Here is an 8,308-nt window from a genome sequence, read left to right as displayed (position 1 = left end):
CCCGGATGGTTAGAGCCCGGGTTTGATTTTGTGTGTTATTAGAACGGAGCTGGCGGCGGGGGTCGCGGGGGCGATACGAGAATGGGGAGGGTCCAGTTGCGGGGTCCCTGGGTAAAACGGGGCCGCGAGGACGCTGAGCGGCCTGGGCGACGCGGGCTGCCTCTGAAGCCGGCGCGGTAGCATCCCCAGGTTTTATGTGGGGAAGCTCCAGCGGCAGCAGCTGGCCACAAAGGGGCGGGAAATAGGGTCCGCGTCTGGAAGCTTCGTTGTTCAGCCGGCGGGAGCCAGATGTCCCCGGCGGGACGGAGGCGTCCGCTGCTCCCGCCCGCCCCGGCCCGGCCGCGGAACCGCGGGTATCCTCCCTGACGAAAGAGCCCGGAGTCGGGGTTCCGTACTTGCCCTGTTTGGGGTCGTTTAATTCCTTGGACCTATCATTGAATGTACGTGCAATCTGAACAAACGGGTTGCTGCTGCTTGTTCCCTGTTCAAAAACCTCTAGTTTGCTCAGCGGCACAATTGCACCTTTCCCATCCGTTCGTTGTGAGGATTACACGCACAGGCTGAGCGCGGTGCCCCGCAGTGAGTAGGTGCTCAATAAACGTTAACGCGAGGGTCGGTCCCCACGTCCTTAGCCCGGGATGCCAGTCCCCGCACGGACAGCCCCTCGCCGCCCGCAGGCCCCGCACAAGCCCTGGTCTCCACCGTTCCAGACCCCTCTCCGTTTGTCTGACCTCGTGTCTCTCCTTCCATCCTCCTTTAACGCCGCCCCTTCTTTGACACCAACCCCCCGCAAAGAACCTTCCTTATTCCGCTTGAACACGCACCAGCTTCGCTCCGCTACTCAGAGCACCGACGAAGAGGGCGAAGGCCTCTCGGGATCCCACCCCACCAAAACTACCTTGTCCACTCCCTTTTTTTTAAACTTTTGAATATAAAACACTTACATACTTTTTAATTCAAAAATTTTAAAACAGGCCGGGCGCGGTGGCTCACGCCTGTAATCCCAGCACTCTGGGAGGCCGAGGCGGGTGGATCGCTCGAGGTCAGGAGTTCGAGACCAGCCTGAGCGAGACCCCGTCTCTCCTAAAAATAGAAAGAAATTATATGGACAACTAAAAATCTATATAGAAAAAATTAGCCGGGCATGGTGGCGCATGCCTGTAGTCCCAGCTACTCGGGAGGCTGAGGCAGGAGGATCGCTTAAGCCCAGGAGTCTAAGGTTGCTGTGAGCTATGATGACACCACGGCACTCACTCTAGCCTGGGCAACAGAGTGAGACTCTGTCTCAACAACAAAAAAAAAAAAAAATTTTAAAACAAAATTTAAAATGAAAGTAGTGAAAGTCTCTTTCCTACCGCCATCGCTCATCGGCCCGGTTCCCCTCACAAAGGGGACCCCTTTTAGAGCTGAGCATCCTTGGGCTTTATCCTAGCACCCTCTGTTTTCATATTTGTATTAAAGGTAACTTTTTACCTTTATGTTTTAATTACACAGGTAATATTTGAATATTCATAATGCAACAATTCAGAAATATTAAATACAAGGTACAACTTCAGGAACACTTTTATTTCCCGAAATTTATTTACCCTGTCACCATTTGGCATGTTCATTTTTCTCTACCCCCTTTCTATTGCTATTTCTTTTACCATAAATGGACTATACATATTGTTCTGTGTATTCTTTTGTAACTTACTGGTATGGCCTAGAGATCATTCAAATTACACGTAGCTCACATTTTTAATAGTTCTTAACATACCATGGTATAAATGTACCGTACTTTATCTAACGTTGCTTCTGTTGCTAGATATTTAGGTTGCTTTTAATTTTTTGCTATTAGAAACCTATGTCTTTGAACCTAAATCTTTGTACGCACTGCTTTTTTGTTTGTTTAAGACAGGGTCTCTCTGTGTTGCCCAGGCTGGAGTGCAGTGGCTGTTCATAGGCCTGATTATGGCGCACTACAGCCTAGAACTCTGGGCTCCAGCGATCCTCCTGCCTTGGCCTCCCCATTAGCTGGGATTGCAGGTGCCACCATGCCTGTCTTTTGCACATTGCTTTTCTTTTTTTAGAACCTAAGATGTAGAATTAGTAGATCAAAGAATGTGGGCATTGTGAACTGCCTTATAAAAGTTTTCACCAATGTACATTTCAACCAGCAATTTATTATTTTATTTTATTTTTAATTTTTTAGAGGCAGAGTCTTGCTCTCTTTCCCAGGCTAAAGTGCAATGACGCAATTCAGAGCTCACTGCAGCCTTGATCTCTGGGGCCTCAGTAATACTCCTGCATCAGCCTCCTGAGTAGCTGGGACTGCAGGCATGCACCACCATGCTGGCCTCAACCAGCAATTTAAGAGAAGGCCTGTTTTTCCACATCCTTGCCAAACGTAGTGTTATCAATCTTTGAAAACCTGTGTTAATGTAACAGGAAGTCATGTTGTACAAAAGAAGCAGACGTGAAAGAATATATACTTTATCAATGGTGTTAGCTATCACAGGCGCTAGGGAACGTATGGGTGCTGGAAAGTTCTCTGTCTTGATCTGGTGTGGCTACCTAGGTGTTATATTAATACATATATATATTAAAATATATATTAAAATATATAAAAAATATATTAAAATATATTAATATTTTACATATGTATAAATTCATCAAGCTATGCACTTACAAGTATTATGCTTTACCATATCTACATTATACCTTAATAAAGATATTTTTAAAGTCACTTTTTAAAAATTTTATTATAGGCCGGGCGCGGTGGCTCACGCCTGTAATCCTAGCACTCTGGGAGGCCGAGGTGGGCAGATCGTTTGAGCTCAGGAGTTCCAGACCAGCCTGAGCAAGAGCAAGACCCCATCTCTACTAAAAATAGAAAGAAATTATATGGACAGCTAAAAATATATATAGAAAAAATTAGCCGGGCATGGTGGTGCATGCCTGTAGTCCCAGCTACTCGGGAGGCTGAGACAGGAGGATCACTTGAGCTCAGGAGTTTGAGGTTGCTGTGAGCTAGGCTGACGCCACGGCACTCACTCTAGCCTGGGCAACAGAGTGAGACTCTGTCTCAAAAAAAAAAAAAAAAAAAAAATTTTATTATAAAAATTTCAGACATACAGAAAAGTAGAAAGAATAATATATTTTATGTCACCTCGATTAAACAGTTGTGAACATTTTCCCGTATTTGTCTTATATAAAAATATATTTAGGACAATTCCTTAAAATCATATAATATCCACTCCAAATTTCCTCTCTTGTTTGTGTGCTTATTTTTTTCAAAACAAGACCCATTAAATGACAATATATTGCATTTGATTGTTAAATCTCTTAAGTCTTTTTAAATCTAGATCAGAAGTTCTTAAACCCAGGAGTTACAATTCAAAGTTCAATCTGTGAACTTGGATGGGAGAAAATTTACATTTTTATTATATTTTATTTTCACCAAACTGTAACTAAAATTTATCATTTTCCTTCACTGTAAATGAAGGTAACAAACTACAATAGTATTAGCTGTGGCTTTGCCACCAATAGAAACTACAGATGTTTTCATATCACACTGCAGTTATTGCAGGTGTCTCAGAAATATCATTTACATTCATCACAACTTTGAAATTACTGAAGTTATTAGATCTGCTGACAGATCTTGTTATTTATGCATTAATAATTGAGCATGTACATTACTATATCATACTTTAAAATATTTTGATGACTATATTTCAATGTAATTGTTTTCCTTTATTGTCCTATGTTTTTTATTTTATGCATTTTAAAACATTCTGAGAAAAGAATTCCTTGGCTTCATCAGACTGCCACTGGGGCTGGAGGAGGAGCCCTTGGCTCAGACACAGTCTATTAGTAGTGGTACTAGTATTTGTTCGTGACATTTGCTTTTTAAAGAGTCTGACTTTGGATTTGTCTGCTTACTCGTGGTGTCATTTAATTTGTCCCTTGTGTGTCCTATAAATGTAGAGTAAGGTCTGAAGACTGGACTGGACCTAAGTGTTTTTGACAAGAATATTTTGAAGACAACGCCAAGCACTCTTCATCGCAACACGCCGGGAGGCTCACGATGTCTGGTCGCCCAATTACTAGTGGCCTAAGTGTGATCACTACGCTAAGGAGATTAAGGCACCTTTGTTTCTGCATAATCAAAGTGTATTTAATTTTATGGAATCTTCTAAATATATGCAAAAGTAGAGGGAATAGTGTAATGAACTCTGGTGTATCCGTCACTCAGCTTCTACAGTTAGTAACATGTGGCCAAGCTTGTTTCATTGGTGCCCCTCATTCCTCTGCCCCTGAAAATACGTACACAAAAATTGCAGATATCATGTCTATTTCATTCATAAACAATTTAGTACGTACCTCCAAAAGATAAGGGCCCTTTTAAAAAAAACACAGAACCATTGTTGCATTTAAAAGCAAATAATTCCTTAATATCTTCAAGTACCCAATCAGTGTTCAGATTCCCGGATTGCCTCATACCTGTTTCTTTATGATTGATTCAAATCAGGATCCAAACAAGACCCACACCTTTTGCTTGCCTGAGATGTCTCTCTCTGTCTCTCTCTTTCTTGCCACTTACTTGTTCAAGAAACTGGACCAAAGAGAATTATCACACTTTCTTGAAATCTTTCATTTACAGATTAATCGAACATAAAATCTTCAAAGATGAGTTCCATGGGAGAATAAATGTGTTAATTTAGTATATCTTTGCATTTTTTAGTACAAGTAGTAATAAGTCATTAGTCAACATAATAAATCATCAGCCAACAGTAACAAGAAAATATTTTTTAAGATTACCTTTTTAAAATGTTACTTCCGAAGGCTCTGCGATCCTCCTAACTTCCTCGTGTGAGCTGCATTTAGGACCAAATCAAAACAAAGTATTGCTTTTCATAAAGGCTTTTTGAGAATGAAGAGGATGACAGTTATTATAAGGTATAACAAAATAAATCTGAAATCAAAATCATCTCCCAACTAGAATGCTGATGTATGAGCATCCTGGGGCTGCCATAGCCGAGTGTCACAAGCTGAGTGGCTGAGACAACATAAACGTATGGCTTCACAGTTGTAGAGGCTAGAATCCCAGACAGAGGTGTTGATAGGGGAGGTTCCTTCTGAGGACAGAGAGAAGGCTCTGTTCCACGCCTGTCCCCTGGCTTCTGGCGGTTTGCTGGCTATCTTTGGTGCTCCTTAGCTTGTGAGAGCATCACCCCAATTTTTGCCTTCATCTTCACCTGGCATTCTCCCCTGTGTCCAGATGTCTGCGTCTGGGTGTGCGTCTTTGTCCAGATTTCCTCTTTTTTAAAGAAAGACACCAGGAAGAGTGGATTAGGAGCCCCCCCTGTTCCAGTACGGCCTTATCTGAACTAATTGCTCTGCAACCCTGCTGTTTCCAAATAAGATCCCCTTGTGGGGTGCTGGGGGTCAGGGCTTTGACGCAGGGATTTTGGAGGAACCCGGTTCAGGCTGTATGACATGTCCATTGGCCCCGCATCAGTTACCCGCTGGCCTTTTCTCTCACCTGGTGGACTTCTCTAGAAAAATTCCACCCACCTGCCATGGCCTGAGAGTAGCTGCTCCTCTGTGACCACAGGGGTGTTTGGGGATCTTCATTTCTGACGCTGAAAATTTTCAAGTTTTTCTGCCAAGGTCTGAACTTGTATTTTGAGTTGAAAATTAGATCCTAACCTATGGTCATTGCGGAGCATGTTGGACAATTGCTGGGAATCGCTGAAAGAACTTGCAGCTGTCCACATACAATGGTGCCCAAAGAGAGGGAGTTTTTTAAGGAAAACATGAGGAGGAAAAGAATTATTTGTCTTGAAACTTCAAAATGGCTGAGGGAAAAATTTTCTGTTGGCATCACTGACTTCAAACACAGAAATAAAGAGGTCAGAGCAGCCCCCACGTCGGCTCGGCACTGAGACAGCGCACAGTGGCTTAGAAACACAGCAGAGCCGCTTTCCAGAACCTTCCACGTTACACAGCGGGGGGTAAACACAAGCATTTCAGGCGTTTGCGGGGGTCACCCCGCCGTGTCGCTGGTTTTCTCACCCCCAGCGCGGGCTCGGCCGCTCAGACACTTTTCCACACCAGCGTCTTCCCCTGTGAGTCTTCAAGGTGGAATTTTCTAGATCTGTCGTACCCTTTTCTGAACTACTTCAGTCTTAGTTGTCGTTTCAGGTGCTGGATGGTTTGAAGATAGGAAAGTGCGAACTGAAGTCAGTTATTACTGCTGACAAGAACCGAAGCTGGTGAAGTTAGCATCGCTGCTGAGGAACGAAATGGGAACGAAATGCGTCCGAGGCGAAAAGCAAAAGCGAACCCGCCCAACGTGGGGCTCGAACCCACGACCCTGGGATTAAGAGTCCCATGCTCTACCGACTGAGCTAGCCGGGCGGCCGGGCGCTGCTGCTTTTCTAGATCTTTTCAAAGGAATGAGATTATTTTCACTCATTCCGAGAGTGACGTTTCGCATGAAATGATCTCTCTATAATCTTTTTTGGTAAAGTGTTTCGAGACTTTCAACACGGCATTTCGTTTCTGATTCCGCACGCGCGCACCCGCAGGTTAAGAACGGCCCCTGGCGGTCGGCAGCGTCCGGGCCCGGCGGCGCGGGGGACACGCGGGCACTGGGGGGTCGGGACACGTGGGGTAGGGACACGCGGGCATTGGGAGGTCGGGACACGGGGGCACTGGGGGGGTCGGGACACGGGGAGTCGGGACACGCGGGAACGGGACACGCGGGCACTGGGGGGGTCGGGACACGCGGGGACGGGACACGCGGGGATTGGACACGCGGGGACGGGACACGCGGGCACTGGGGGTCGGGTCACGCGGGGATTGGACACGCGGGGACGGGACACGCGGGGACCGGGGCCCGCCGCAGGGCTGCCTCCCTCGCCGCGCGGCTTTGGGCGTGGAGGGGTTTTTCCTGGGGGCGGAAAACGCAGGTTGTTCACTCGAAAGGACAAAAAGCTAAAGCAGCCTCCGCGAGTGACGCGAAACGCCAGAGTTTGCTCCCACGCGAAAGGAAACCGTGGGGACGTGTGTCCTGCAGACGACAGCCCCTCCGTGGGAGGGGACCGCGGGCCGCGTCCCCCCGCCGGGGTACGCCGGAGACTCGTCCTGCCTTCCCAGGGAAGCCCCGCACGGCGGCCGGTCCCCGCGGGAAACGCTGCTCCGCGGGGAGAAGCGCGTGGGCGGAGAAAGGCGGCGCCGGGAACCGTTTCCAGACACGGATGGCCGGCCGTGGTGACACCGTCGCGTGACTAGAGGGTGACAAGTGCCGCTCCCGTGGTCACAGGCACCACACCGGTTGCTAGGTCACCAAGGCGCGGCGGACAGACTCACGGAGTAGGGCGGGATCCGGTTGTCACGACCCCCACCCCCACCCCCACCCCGGGAATTAATCTCTAACCGGCGGTTCACTGCTCCCTGCCCAGACAGTGCGCGTCCTCGGTGCGATGCGACACAAAACCGACGGAGCCGTTTATTCCAGCCAAGACGTTTGACTTGGAGCCGTCAGTGTTTGGGCATTAATTCTAGTTTGCAGGAAATGAAGGGGAAAGAGGAGCAGGAACGCAGAACCAGGAGGCGGGAAACCCTGCAGGACAGCTGGTCTGTACTTTCAGCAAGCATGACGTTTTTGAAAATGACTTGCTAGATTGTAAGAGACACAAGGGGCCAGGCGCAGGGGCTCAGGCCTGTAATCGCAGCACTTTGGGAGGCCAAAGTAGGAGGATCCCTTGAGGCCAGGAGTTCAAGACCAGCCTGGGCAACATAGCAAGACCCTTGTCTTTGCAAAAAGTACAAAAAGCCAAGCTGGGTCACAGGTGCCTGTAATCCTAGCTCCTAGGGAGGCTGAGGCAGGAGGATCGCTTGAGCCCTAGGAGTTTGAGGTTGTAGTGAGCCGTGATTGCACCACTGCACTCCAACCTGGGCAACAGAGTGAGACCTTGTCTCAAAAAATAAAATAAAAGAGACACGCGGGCCTTAATAATCAGATGCAATAGGTGATCCCGGATTGGATACTGTTCTGGACAAGTTAGTTATAAAGAGATTTGGGGGTCAACTAGAGAAATGTGAATATAGTTTGAATACTGGATGAGATGAAAATGTATCATAATGGAAAAGTGGAGATATTTCACTGCAAAAAGCAGGTTGCAGAATAAATGTAATCTTTCATTCTAATGAAAAGAAGGCCATAAGTAAGGTATTAATGATTAATGACTGGGTGGTGAGAATCTGAAGTTTTTACTTTTTAAATTTCTGCTTGTCTTTATTTTCTAACTTTCTAAAATGC

The 8,308-nt window shown here is 46.8% G+C and overlaps 1 non-coding gene across 1 annotated transcript; it reads right to left on the bottom strand.

Annotated features, from left to right (window-relative positions):
* Positions 1–6,329: 6,329 nt before the first annotated feature.
* TRNAK-CUU (transfer RNA lysine (anticodon CUU)) lies at positions 6,330–6,402 on the bottom strand. Its single transcript has one exon. It is a non-coding gene; the product is annotated as a tRNA-Lys (tRNA).
* Between the last annotated feature and the right edge of the window lie 1,906 nt (positions 6,403–8,308).

Source organism: Eulemur rufifrons, chromosome 3, assembly GCF_041146395.1.
Source record: "Eulemur rufifrons isolate Redbay chromosome 3, OSU_ERuf_1, whole genome shotgun sequence".
Taxonomy (NCBI): domain Eukaryota; kingdom Metazoa; phylum Chordata; class Mammalia; order Primates; family Lemuridae; genus Eulemur; species Eulemur rufifrons.
Note: the sequence above shows the minus strand (reverse complement) of the source record. Positions and strands in the feature narration are given on the sequence as shown.